Source organism: Zootoca vivipara, chromosome 15, assembly GCF_965207765.1.
Source record: "Zootoca vivipara chromosome 15, rZooViv2.hap1.1, whole genome shotgun sequence".
Classification (NCBI taxonomy): domain Eukaryota; kingdom Metazoa; phylum Chordata; class Lepidosauria; order Squamata; family Lacertidae; genus Zootoca; species Zootoca vivipara.
The window spans coordinates 23,027,761-23,041,464 of record NC_142598.1 but is presented as its reverse complement, the minus strand read 5'-3'; positions in this window follow the sequence as shown (position 1 = coordinate 23,041,464).

Genomic DNA, 13,704 nt, shown 5'->3' with positions numbered 1-13,704 from the left:
ATATTTTCTGATTGCTTTGCTATTTGACAGCTCAAACCTCAAAGCGCTTTTGCCAATGGGAACCCCTGAGCGCTCTGAATTGACTTCAAAGGAGCTTGCTCTGGAAAAGCACTTGGAGGATTCAGGCTTTTAATAGAAGATTTAAGTGGAAGATTAGATCTAGCTGCTGTGATTCCACCTTCCATTGAAGGCGAGCTGTGAAATGTTTTTGGGTTTTTTTTTAAAAAAAATAATTCCCTGAGAAACAGGAAATTATTATACAGAATGACATTGGCAAGAAATGGTTGGCCCATTTCTTTCTGAAATCAAGCCTAGGGCTTTTACTGAGGGATCAAGCCTAGAATTGGGTGTCTCTTACATCTATTTCTAAATCTACCTGTAATCTGAATTCATGTCCCCCCCCTTTAAAACCTTTCAATAAAATGTGCTGTACTTCTGTTTTTCATACTTTCTTACATTTTTTTTCTATAAATAAGTTCCTCCGACCATACTTTAGCAAAGAAAATTAGGGTTACATGACAAAGTTATCCTGTGGATCAGTGCTGCTTTCTGCATTAAGGTTAAAACCACTTGCAGAAAAAGTAATGGCAGATCAAGTTATCCAAAGAGTTACGACTGGATCTAAGAAACACAAGATGTGTTGCTATAGTGGACAATATTATGTTGTCATCAGAAAAATAATTAAATTCAGCCTGAAAAATAATTGAAAATTATCACGAATGTCAGTATGCAAACAGAGGCAAAATTAATAGGAATTGGTTTAGTAGAGAAAGACAAGAATGCAATAACAAAGTTATGAAATACAATTAATCACTTTTTTTGGTATCTGTTTAACAGCAGATCTGATCAATTTTCCATAAATACTGTATATTTCTCTTTGTGGAAACTGCATGTAGAGCAGTAAGTAAAACAATAATTTTACCTAAGTTCCTATATGGGAAAATGTCCCCATCGCTCATTTTTGCCATCCGTAGTTTCACATTTGCACACATACATGCGAAGTAAAATCTTCATTTAGGCTAACAAAAAAATACCAAAGAGTCTCTTTGGCTATATTGCAGAAATTTAAAAGATATAGTGATGTTTCTTGCTCAGATATATTAGGCCTCAATGAGGTTAGGAACATAAATAGGATGATTTCTTGCACATCAAACTGATGCTTGGCATTGAAGAGAGCAATACTATTCATTAATTTATTGTGGAGTTCTAAAGCAGCAGTCATGAAATTAAAAGACGCCTGCTTCTTGGGAGAAAAGCAATGACAAACCTCTACAGCATCTTAAAAAGCAGAGACATCACCTTGCCGACAAAGGTCCGTATAGTTAAAGCTATGGTTTTCCCAGTAGTGATGTATGGAAGTGAGAGCTGGACCATAAAGAAGGCTGATCGCCGAAGAATTGATGCTTTTGAATTATGGTGCTGGAGGAGACTCTTGAGAGTCCCATGGACTGCAAGAAGATCAAACCTATCCATTCTGAAGGAAAACAGGCCTGAGTGCTCACTGGAAGGACAGATCCTGAAGCTGAGGCTCCAATACTTTGGCCACCTCACGAGAAGAGAAGACTCCCTGGAAAAGACCCCAATGTTGGCACAAGGAGAAGGGGACGACAGAGGACGAGATGGTTGGATAGTGTTCTCGACGCTACGAATGTGAGTTTGACCAAACTGCGGGAGGCACTGGAGTGCCTGGCGTGCTCTGGTCCATGGGGTCACGAAGAGTCAGGCATGATTAAACGGTTAACAAGAAAAGGAAAAGCGGGACATTCCGGGATCAAATCAGAAACTGGGATGGCTTCTCTAAATCAAGGACATCCCTGTAGAATAGGGACACTTGGAGGGTCTGGCAACTGACTGAATTACAGAGTGTGTTAGGTTAAGAATGGGAAGGTAAGTAATAAAAATCAAGATTTGATATAGAGTGGCATGCCTTCAGTGAGTACTGGAAAGGAAGGCATAATGTTAATATGAATTGCTTTTTTCTGTAATATGAACTTACAAATTTATAGTTCTTTCTTCAGGTAATAAATATGTAGGACACTTTAATTGAAACACAGAGGGGTGGCTATGTCATGTTAATAATATTTCTAATGGTTTGCTTGTTTATAGATTAACAAAGCAGTCCTACCGGTGAGTCAGGGAAGCTCCAACAACATTGCAGGATATGAATTGCCCAGAACTCTGCCAGCTGCATAGCACAGGATCCCAGAACCAGAGAATTGTAGAGGTAGACGGGCTCCTGGGGATCACCTAACCTCCTGCAATGTAGGAATGCTGGTGCCAATTGTATTGCTCTGCTTTTCTTTGAACCACATCAGCAAGGCCAAAAGGGGGTATTGGCAACTGGGCAGGACCTCCAAGCACATTGCTCAGGCTTGTGCCCTGGGAAGGTCACTTCAGTGCTGGTATCGCAGTGGTTTGACTGCACCCCCAGAAACGCACTCCATTGTCTCTCGAGACGGATGGCAACAAATCATTTCCAACCCCTGACGGTTTTCCGAACACACTGCTATATGAAGGCAAATTTCACGAAGCCATTCGCAAAGCACAAAGGTTCCCCTAGATTTCTTTCTTTCTTTCTTTTGCTACAATCGTTTTAGCAGCAGTCAAATTTTATCTTTATTTTTAGAAACAGCCTTGTGGAAGGGATTTCTTGATACAGAGCTAAGGGCTATTTTAACACCAGCCACCAGTGGACCAGCTCTCTCGCTCTCTCAGCCTCCTCTTGCATTTGTAAGTATGAAAATTCAGAGCCTCCGGTGACAAACGAGGCTATGCTGTCAATTTCATGTACTCTTCCCACTTGGTGAGCATCTTGCTAGAGCACTATATTCCTTAACGTCCTTTACATGCATGAATTAGAAGGCGCTATTTAAGGATTGCCGAGATTATGCTGATGACAAGTTAATCGTTTCCTTAATCAAATTTTCTTACATTTGGTCCTTTCCCTCGCTACATTTAGAGCTGGAGAGCTCACAGGGTAAACTAATGGAAAGGAAATTAACAGAGCAATCTAGGTCTTGAGATGTGCCGCGGCTGAGAGGTTATGTTGGGGTAATGCAAGATACATCACTGTCTGACAGATGTGCTTGCAGGACACCTCTGATGTGCCAGGGGAATGGTTAAAAACTTTTTTTAAAAGAACAAGCTGAGTGAGAGACTGCTGGTGTCCTTCTACCGAGGCTCCATAGAGAGCATTCTCACATACTGTATCTGTGCTTGGTTTTCAGCCAAGCCAGTTTTCAGCCAGACACAGTCATGGACAGGAAAGTGCTCCAGAAGGTCATAACCACAGCCCAAAAGATTATTGGTCATCCTCACCCATCTCTGGAAGAACTATACAATTTCCGTTGCCTTAAAAATGCAAATATTATCTTACAGGATTCATCTCATCCCGGATATAGTCTTTTTGCGCCGTTGCCTTCGGGCAAGAGAAACAGAACAATTAAATCAAGAACGAATCAATTTAAAAAACAGTTTCTATCCAAGAGCTATAATCACCTTAAACGCTGTAACTAAATAATATGATCTTGGGGAGTTGTGATGGGTGTGCATGTATGTGTGTGTGTGTGTGGCTATAATTGTGTTTTTGTTTTGTTTTTTATGGGATGGCATTCAATTTTGTTGTACTATGCAATGACAATAAAGTATATATCTATCATCCATCTATCATCTATCTATCTATCTATCTATCTATCTATCTATCTATCTATCTATCTACGTTTTAAGTGTGTTTTAAGTGCAATATGCAATGTGGCCCTAGATGGAGTTAGTGGGCCTTATGGAAAATTCAATGTATTTTTAACCATGCTTTAAAAAGCCACTCTGGGCAGCTTACAGCACATTAAAAATTGTAAAACATTAGACAATAAAAAAAATTCCCAATACAGAGTTGCCTTCAGATTTTGGTTAGCCAAGGTGGTTCCCTCCAAATCAGGCATCCCCAAACTGCAGCCCTCCAGATGTTTTGGCCTACAACTCCCATGATCCCTAGTGTAAGGGGGAGGGCTTATAGGGAACAGGCCCCCCCCCTCATCAGGTCAGGTTCCCCTCAGAGCAGTAAGTCCAGTAGCGGATCAGATTACAGTAATCAGGAAGCAGAGAGGAGGGAAGAGGCTCTAGCAGCGTCAAAGAGCCTCAACACCGAGTAGAGAGGGAGGCAGCTGGGGAGGAAATGATGGGAGACCAGTCAGAAGGACGGCCCTCCCCCCCAACGCCTGAATTGAGGCGCATGACACCCCATAGGACAAGAGGGAGGCACTTTGGGGTTCCCAAGCTGTTATGTTGGGCACGAAACAGAAAGAAGCCATTGTGAGGTTCTGACTCAGACTAAGCAGACATGTTTTCCAGACACTTTGCTCTGTAAATAGAATGCACAATAAAAAAAACATTAAAGACAAGCAGATGTGGAGCGTCATTACTCAAGAGTAGCCGCAAGAACCTCTGACACCTAGCTAACAGGACCAGTGGTCAGGGATGATGGGAATTGTAGTCCAAAGCATCTGGAGGGCCAAAGTTTGGGGGTGCCTGCTCCAAATGTTGTTGGACTAACTGCCATCATCCCCATAGCTGCCAAGTTATCCTTCTTTTACAGGGATTTTCCCTTATGCTGAATAGGCTTCCTTGCGAGAAAAGCGAAAACTTGGCAGCTATGCATCCCTGACCATTGGCCATGATAACCGAGGCTGAGAGTCCAACAAACATCATCGGGAGTGAACCACACTGGGGACACTATTTGGCATGTTGCCAGTGCAGGGGGAATGTCTCCAGGATTATGAGTTTGTGTGCTTTTCTGAGGACACATAGGAAAAGACGACCATTCTGTTGTCATAACAGTGATATTATCTCTGCCCCCCCCCCCGGCAGCATAACTAGAATATAGGATTGCGCCATGAAGATCCTAAATTACTCTGGATTCCTAAATAATTAAATCAGACATCTAATTCAAAACCATTTAAGGGCTGTGCGGTATATTTTTGTTTGTTTTTTTTTAAAAAGGACACATTATGTTCTGAAATACAAGGAATATTGTGTGTGTGTGTGTGTGTGTGTGTGAGAGAGAGAGAGAGAGAGAGAGAGAGAGAGAGAGAGAGAGAGAGAGAGAGAGAGAGAGAGCGCAAATGCATTGGGAGCTTCTTAATATGATACTGTACATTTTTTCTGGTATTTCAAATTGGGGGGGGGGGGAATGTACTACAGAAAACAGGATTAAGGTTACCTTGTATATCTCATCTGAATGCCATTAAGTACCTTACTCAAGACTGAGATGATGAATTATCCATTTCTCAGCAGCAATCAACTCTTTCCCCCAACCATGAAATTGCTATATAGAGAAAGTGCATTCACTTTTTCATAGGAATGCAAATGTTATTGAGCTATTTCAGAAAACAACAGTTTCTCACTCTTTAGTGACAGCTTATCCCAGACTTGCTTGTGTGTATATTGCATAGTGTAGCAAATTGAGCCTTCGCTCAGTGCAACATGCATTCTGTGAGCAGACAACATGTTCTCATTGTCTGAGAGCAAGTCTGTCCCATCCACCTCTTTCTCCTTGAACGTCAGTAGCAACTGGTACCATCCAAAAGCATAAAGAGGGATAAGAAGGCAACAGAAGGAATTGGGGCACTTCTTCCCGTAGCCCCAACCTTGAGTGAAAGCCAAGGCTCAGAGACAGAGGAAGATGAGCTGGTCATATCCAGGGCTGCTATATCATAGAATCATAGAGTTGGAGGAGACCACAAGGGCCATGCAGTCCAACCCCCTGCCAAGCAGGAAACACCACCAAAGCATTCTTGACATATAGCCATCAAGCCTCCGCTTAAAGACCTCCAAAGAAGGAGACTCCACCACACTCCTTGGCAGCAAATTCCACTGCCGAACAGCTCTTACTGTCAGGAAGTTCTTCCTAATGCTTAGGTGGAATCTTCTTTCTTGTAGTTTGAATCCATTGCTCCGTGTCCGCTTCTCTGGAGCAGCAGAAAACAACCTTTCTCCCTCCTCTATATGACATCCTTATATATATTTGAACATGGCTATCATATCACCCCTTAACCTTCTCTTCTCCAGGCTAAACATACCCAGCTCCCTAAGCCGTTCCTCATAAGGCATCGTTTCCAGGCCTTTGACCATTTTGGTTGCCCTCCTCTGGACACGTTCTAGCTTGTCAGTATCCTTCTTGAACTGTGGTGCCCAGAACTGGACACAGTACTCCAGGTGAGGTCTGACCAGAGCAGAATACAGTGGTGCTATTACTTCCCTTGATCTAGATGCTATACTCGTATTGATACAGCCAGAATTGCATTGGCTTTTTTAGCTGCTGCATCACACTGTTGACTCATGTCAAGTTTGTGGTCTACCAAGACTCCTAGATCCTTTTCACATGTACTGCTCTCAAGCCAGGTGTCACCCATCCTGTATTTGTGCCTTTCATATATTTTTTGCCCAAGTGTAGTACTTTACATTTCTCCCTGTTAAAATTCATCTTGTATAGCTGGCTAAAGGAACTGAAATCAGTTTTCTGATACTGAATCTAATATAACAATAAATTTATTAGTTATACCCCACCCATCTGGATGGGTTTCCCCAGTCACTCTGGGCAGCTTCCAGCACATATAAAGACATAATAAAACGTCAAACTTTAAAGACTCCCCAATACAGGGCTGTCTTTAGGTGTCTTCTAAAAGTTGTGTAGTTCTTTAGCTCCTTGAATCGGATGGGAGGGCATTCCGCAAGGAGGATGCCACTGCCAAGAAGGCCCTCTGCCTGCTTCCTTGTAACTTCACTTCTTGCAATGAGAGAGCCACCAGAAGACCATCGGAGCAAAGGCTGAGGTGTCAAGCACAATACCTGCCCAATAGCACAAGGACCATGGGAGGCAAGAATGCACAGGTAGAAGGAGAAGGAGAGCCCTTTAAGAAGCTGTGTGGTGCTTAGCTGGATGGAAGGGCTTGGAAAGCTTCAGTCAGCCTCCAGCTTTTGGTTGGAGCAAGTTGTGCAAATGGAGCTATCCAAGGTACCGGAAGTCCGGCCACCTTGGCACCTGGGTTTCTGCTGTGATCTTTCTCCGGGAAGAGTCCTGCTCCTCGGTATGCACCGTCCCCACAGAAACGGCAAAAAAAAAAAACAAACCCAAGGCTCTCCCATTGAAGAAGAAAAAGAATTGATGCAACGACTGTAGCCAGTAGACCAATCCTCCCACTTGACCCTTCTCTCCTATTGACGTGCTTAGGAATGCTGAGCTTTAAGTGGCAAGATTACACCACAGAGATGGTGAGGACCTGGAAGACAGCAAGAGAAGCTAATTCATCATGACCTTCCTTGAACACAGAGGACTCCAGAGCCATGCAATGCAAAAGCATTCAAATCATTTGAGAGGATTTCCCCCTTCCGACTTTTAAAAATCATATATTATTATATATATGGTTATTACAGACTTTCAGAATTGGACGAATTAAGGCTAAACGTGCACAAGAAGTAGAGCCCTACTGCTTCAGACCAAAGGTCGATTTAATTCAGCATCCTGTTCTCTGTGTGGCCAAACAGGTGCCAACGGTATGCTTGTGTGTATGTTTGTGTTATTTCTTTAAGGATAGTTTAGAAACTGAAAATTTATTTTGTATAATAATTTGTATTCCTATTCATTATCATCTTATTTATTTTGTATAACTAACATATGCCCTGTTCAGGCATTCTTGGCCTTGTGTTGGTCAACGCTGGAATGGTAATGCACTGAGTGGTCTTAACCTTAGCTATCGCGTGAAGACCATGACCATCTATAGACCATGTACCTCAAAGTCATGGGTTTGAGCCCCACGATTGGGAAAAGGTTCCTGCATTGCAGGGGGGTTGGACTAGATGACCCTCATGGTCCCTTCCAACTCCACAATTTTATTGTTCTATGATTCTATGAAATACTGATGTCTCCTTAACAAAGAAAGGGCCCGTTACAGGTAGGTAGCCGTGTTGGTCTGATGTAGTTAAAACAAAATATTAAAAATCCTTCCAGTTGCACCTTAGAGACCAACTAGGTTTGTCATAGGTATGAGCTTTCGTGCACGAAAGCTCATACCTATGACAAACCTAGTTGGTCTCTAAGGTGCAACTGGAAGGATTTTTTTAATTATTTTTTTTAAAGAAAGGGCCCATAACAGAAAAGCTCTGTGTCCTTGTTTTGTCCTCAAGGCAGCTTCATCATAAACTCCCAAAACTAAACCACCAAAGAAAAATAGCATTATAGAAGTCACCGGGATGAACAAATCAAAGCTAACAACTGGAGTGTTATTGATTCCAGCTCAAAATTGTTGCACTTAGCAGACAAAGACGCATTTCACCATGCGCAGAGTAAAGCCACTATAGAGCGGTTGTGGAAACGGGGAGGCGCAAGTACACTTCAGTTCCCGAAAGGAAAGATTGGATAATCAACCTGACAAAAGGAAGATTGCTTATTTTTTTTTCCTGCTTCAGCAGAACCTATTCAGCTACTGTGCGCGAAGGATGTGTCAATGCTTAAGGGAGGCGAGAAGACATGATGAGAATGTGTGTATGTGATCTGAGAGGAAGGGAGAGAGATACGGAAGAACCTGCATTTAATTACAGCACATGAGTTAGTGCCGCTGAATCAGGAATTGAACAAGGTGATTGATATGAGACACGAGACACTGAAACCAAAGCACAGGATCTGCTTCCAGCCTGCGGAGAGCAGGCTAACCTCTTTTGGCTGATCTCTCGCAGGAAACTGGTCCCCGTCTGTGAATGATAAGGGCACATTTGGTATAAGCTCTGACTAATTGGCCTCGATATTTCCGCAGCACTCCTTTGTTAATGGCTGCTGCCCAAAGGACACTTTCAGGCACTTCATTCCAGTCCTGAACATGGAGCTGAAGCAGGAAATATTTCTTATCAGATGAACCCATTATCCTCAGGGGGTAGGAAGGACCACCTCCAGTTTGTTCATTTAGAAATAACCTGATTCGTAGGCTCCCTTTCAGGACACAGTTGCCCTTTCTATATACAGACCTAATTATACACATTTAGACATGCAATCATCATCATCCAATTAAAACCACATTGCAATTTCCTTAAAATGCAGCGGTGGCAGTTCATACCAACAGCAGTTAATAAAGGCAGCAGCAATTTAATAAAAAGAAAGCAGGCTGACATAAAGATATTTTACTTTAAAATCCCCCCCCCCAAAAAATGGGGCCACTTGTGTTTCATTTATTTACTAAAGAAAATGCACGCACCACTTGATTGTAAAGAGGACTTTTAAGTCGTTTAAGGCTATTGACGCCCAAACTGGGCCTATAAATACGTATGTGGCTGGTGCAGCCAGTTTATCAGGCATGGGGGCCTTTTTCCTGCTTCATGTTCCCTTGATGGGTAATGGGGGGGGGTGTTCCACATTTTTGTGGAGGATCGATGAAAGTTAGCAGTGAGGCATATCTAGGCAGAGGGCCTTCTCTGTGGAACACTTTCCCTGTCGCCCCAGCCTCTTCTGGGAAGGAAAAAAAACTTAAACACATAGCAGAGTTCCCAAAAAATAAGCCTGAGGCAACTGTACTTCATCCGGCAGAGCTTTACTTGCTACTGAAGGCAAATGAGCCTAATGGTCACAAATCCAATACAGTGGTAACTGAGTTTACAAACACAATTGGTTCCGGAAGTCTGTACTTAACCTAAAGCGTACTTAACCTGAAGCGAACTTTCCCATTGAAAGTAATGGAAAGTGGACTAATCTGTTCCAGACGGGTCCGCGGAGTACTTAAACTGAAAATACTCAAACCGAGGCATACTTAAACCAAGGTATGACTGTACATTCCGGATTGGCACAGTCCATAAAAACCCAGTTGCAGCACTTACAATAAAACTTACAATACTTGTAATAAGACTAAACCTTAACACTAAGCGTACAGAACAGAACACTAGAACAAAGAGATAGAAAGAGAAAGTGAATAATCCAGGCTCCTCCTAGCCTTGCTTTTATAGACAATGCAACCTTGACAGAAAGGATAACAGAACCAGTTTAAACCAGCTGTACTCAGCTTCCCAGAAGGTATATAACCCAAACAAAAAACCTTCTGCCAGCTTTCAGGCTTTCCAGAACCCTCTTGAATGAATCAGAATAGGAAAGATCTCTACACATCAGATCAATACTTTCTGTACTAAGAAATGCAAGCTGACACTCCCATCAGATATCATGGAGATAAATAACTATACAACTTTCAGAAGTCTCCTGAAGGCAGCCCTGTATAGGGAAATTTTTAATGTTTGATGTTTTATTATTAATACTATTATTATTGAGAGTGTCCGGTGTGTAGAAACTCTACTTGAGTATTGCCTGGTTATTTGTTGGTTTAAAAAAACCCTTCTACGCTTTTTCTAGTGTGTGACAATCTTGACTTCCTTGATTATAATTATCAAACTAATATAAACTAGGAATAGGACCAATGAGGATCTGGGGTCAGATGTTTCGTGACTTTTCACTGCATCTAGAAAGCCTTGAGAAGGTTCTGAAGCATCTTCACCCGGCTCTTCAATCCAAAAAGGTTCCCAAATTGACTTACAAAGATCAGCGATAAGTCCCTGGTCACAGGTCAACTCTCTAAAAGACATGTCACAAAAGGAAAAGGAATTGGGAGGGAGGAGGAGTAAGCAAACTCATGCTCTTAGTTACAAAGTTCTTATAAGCATTCTTTCTGGTGGGGAGTAAGGAAGCAAGCTCCTCATGGCTGTTCTTTCTCTAGCGGCCCAGCCTATAGAAGGGACCAGGGTGATCTCCAGTTTGCCATTATGTTCTCCCCTGGCTGTGGTGGAGGCTGGCTCACTAGGACCACCTGGTACGCAGGCTGAGACCCTACCTGCCCGCAGACTATCTCGCCAGAGCGGTGCATGCTGTAGTTATCTCCTGCTTGAACTATTGTAATGCGCTCTACATGGGGCTACCTTTGAAGGTGACCTGGATCTACAATTAATCCAGAATGTGGCAGCCAGACTGGTGACTGGGAGTGGCTGCCGAAACCATATAACACCGGTCTTGAAAGACCTTCATTGGCTCCCAGTACGTTTCCGAGCACAACTCAAAGTGTTGGCGCTGACCTTTAAAGCCCTAAACGGCCTCAGCCCAGTATACCCGAAGGAGCGTCTCCACCCCCATCGTTCAGCCCAGACACTGAGATCCAGCTCCGAGGGCCTTCTGGCGGTTCCCTCACTGTGAGAAGCACAGTTACAGGGAACCAGGCAGAGGGCCTTCTCGGTAGTGGCACCTGCCCCTGTGGAATGCCCTCCCATCAGATGTCAAGGAAATAAACAACTCTCTGACTTTTAGAAGACATCTGAAGGCAGGGAAGTTTTTAGGGAAGTTTGATGTTTTATCGTGTTTTTAATATTCTGTTGTGGCTGCGGATACCCAGCCAGATGGGCAGGGTATAAATAAATTTATTATTATTATTATTATTATTATTATTATTATTATTATTATTATGCAAATGGACCACTGCCCTATCAAGCTTTGATGGTCATCAGGTATCCCACACTTGCCTGCCTGTCACTGGCCTCCCTACCAGTCACAATGGGTACCGGACACCACTGCCTGGCTGACTGCAGAGACCATAGTTTGCTGCCTCCAGCTCTTCAGTCCCAGGGCAGCTGTCAGTCAGGGCATACAGCCTCTATATTTGCACACAGAGATTGTTGCTATTATAGCCTTACCATACCACACTTCTGCACCTGACCAGAGAGCCAGGATCTCCCCACCTGACGGGATGTTGCACAAATGCACAGCACAAGTAAGGTAACTTACTCAAGAAATCATTGTCCGGATTAACTCACTAAACTGCTTGCTCTGTGATAAATTCGCAGCAGTGGAGGGAGGGAGCTGACCTAAATTTTAGAGGATTCCTTTTCTAAAAAAATAATAATAATAAAATGTCTATTTGGCTCCTGGAGGCCCTTTGACATATTTAAACAGCCCCAAATAATTTCTCCTGGGAAAAGATGGGTATTTACTTTTGTCACGTATTTAAACTTGGCATCTAATTTCTATTTCAGGCACAAACTCCTCTCTTCTCGCTAATTGCTCCCAATTTACATCTGGCACTTCCTGACAAATTTTGTTAGACTTGCCTGCCACATCTGTAGCATTCCCACAATCACCCGCAACATTACTTTGAACTTTTGCCAGAACAGCATTATTTTGTTGTATTTGCTTAACATTTTTTTGTGGGTGGGACCAACCGAAAAAGCAATTTAAGCACCGAGGAGGCTATGTTTGGCAAATCCATTGCTCATCATGCCTGCTAAAGAGCAAATTCCAATTTAAATTAGAAACTTCAGCGCTATGCTCTCTCTCTCTGTCTCTCTCTGTCTCTCTCTCTCTTGATCCATCAGTGTTGTCAGAGACAGGAGCCCCAGCCATAAAGGCAGCATATCTGATATCAATAATTGAATCCACAAACTCTTAGGTCAGGAGAGGCACCTCCACGATTCTGACATCAAACCCAGTAAGGTATGGCTGAATTATATAGTGTGTTCAGAGGATGAAATTAATTTTCTTTTTGAAGGAGAGGATCTTACTTGCTCAGTAGGAACCCCGGAAGGAAGCTACCCCACCAGATAGCCAGAAGGCCGGTATTAGAACTATTTCCTCCATGTGACTTATGCAATGCACACAATTGCAGGTGCTTGAAAAAAGGGCAGTCGCAATTCCACACATAGGTACTGTTTCCTTCACAAATATACAGTTTCATGCCTGGCAACTGTATGCATAGTCCCCACATGGAAATACTGCTTCAAACAAACAGTGAGTACAGACCCTCCAAGTGCCCCTATTTTCCAGGGACATCCTGGAATGACCTGCTTTTCCTTAAAGGTAAAGGGACCCCTGACCATTAGGTCCAGTCGTGACCGACTCTGGGGTTGCGCGCTCATCTCGCATTATTGGCCGAGGGAGCCGGTGTATAGCTTCCAGGTCATGTGGCCAGCATGACAAAGCCGCTTCTGGCAAACCAGAGCAGCACATGGAAACGCCGTTTACCTTCCCGCTGTAGCGGTTCCTATTTATCTACTTGCATTTTGACATGCTTTCAAACTGCTAGGTTGGCAGGAGCTGGGACCAAGCAACGGGAGCTCACCCCGTCACAGGGATTCGAAATGCTTTTCCTTAGGACATCCCTATTTCCATTGGAGAAATATTGGAGGGTATGGAGTCCATTCGACTCCCGGAATCGTTCGGAAACCATGGCGCAGTTTCCGATTGGCTGCAGGAGCTTCCTGCACTCAATCAGAAGCCGCGGAAGCCACGGTCTCCTGGGTGGTGGCACCTCCATATGTTCCCAGTTATATCCAATGAGGCTCAAGCTATTGGCTTCTTGAGTTGGGGAGGCTTGCAGTGAAGAAAAATTGGATGGCTGAAACTCATTCCCAACAGTTCATTTTCATTATACAGTGGAACCTCTACTTACCACCATAATCCATTCTGGCAGCCTGTCCTTTAGGCGAAACGGGTCACTGGTAGAAGTGCTGTTGTGTGCATCTGCAGGCGGCAACAGCTGCTTCTGCACGTACACGAATCACAGCAAACCCAGTCTTTACTTCTGGGATTGCTGCGGTCACGACTTGGATCGGGCCCAAGTAGAGACAGTCATAAGTAAAGGTTCTACTGCACACACAAACTGGGTTAATGGCAAATGTTGTCAGCCTTATTAAGCATTC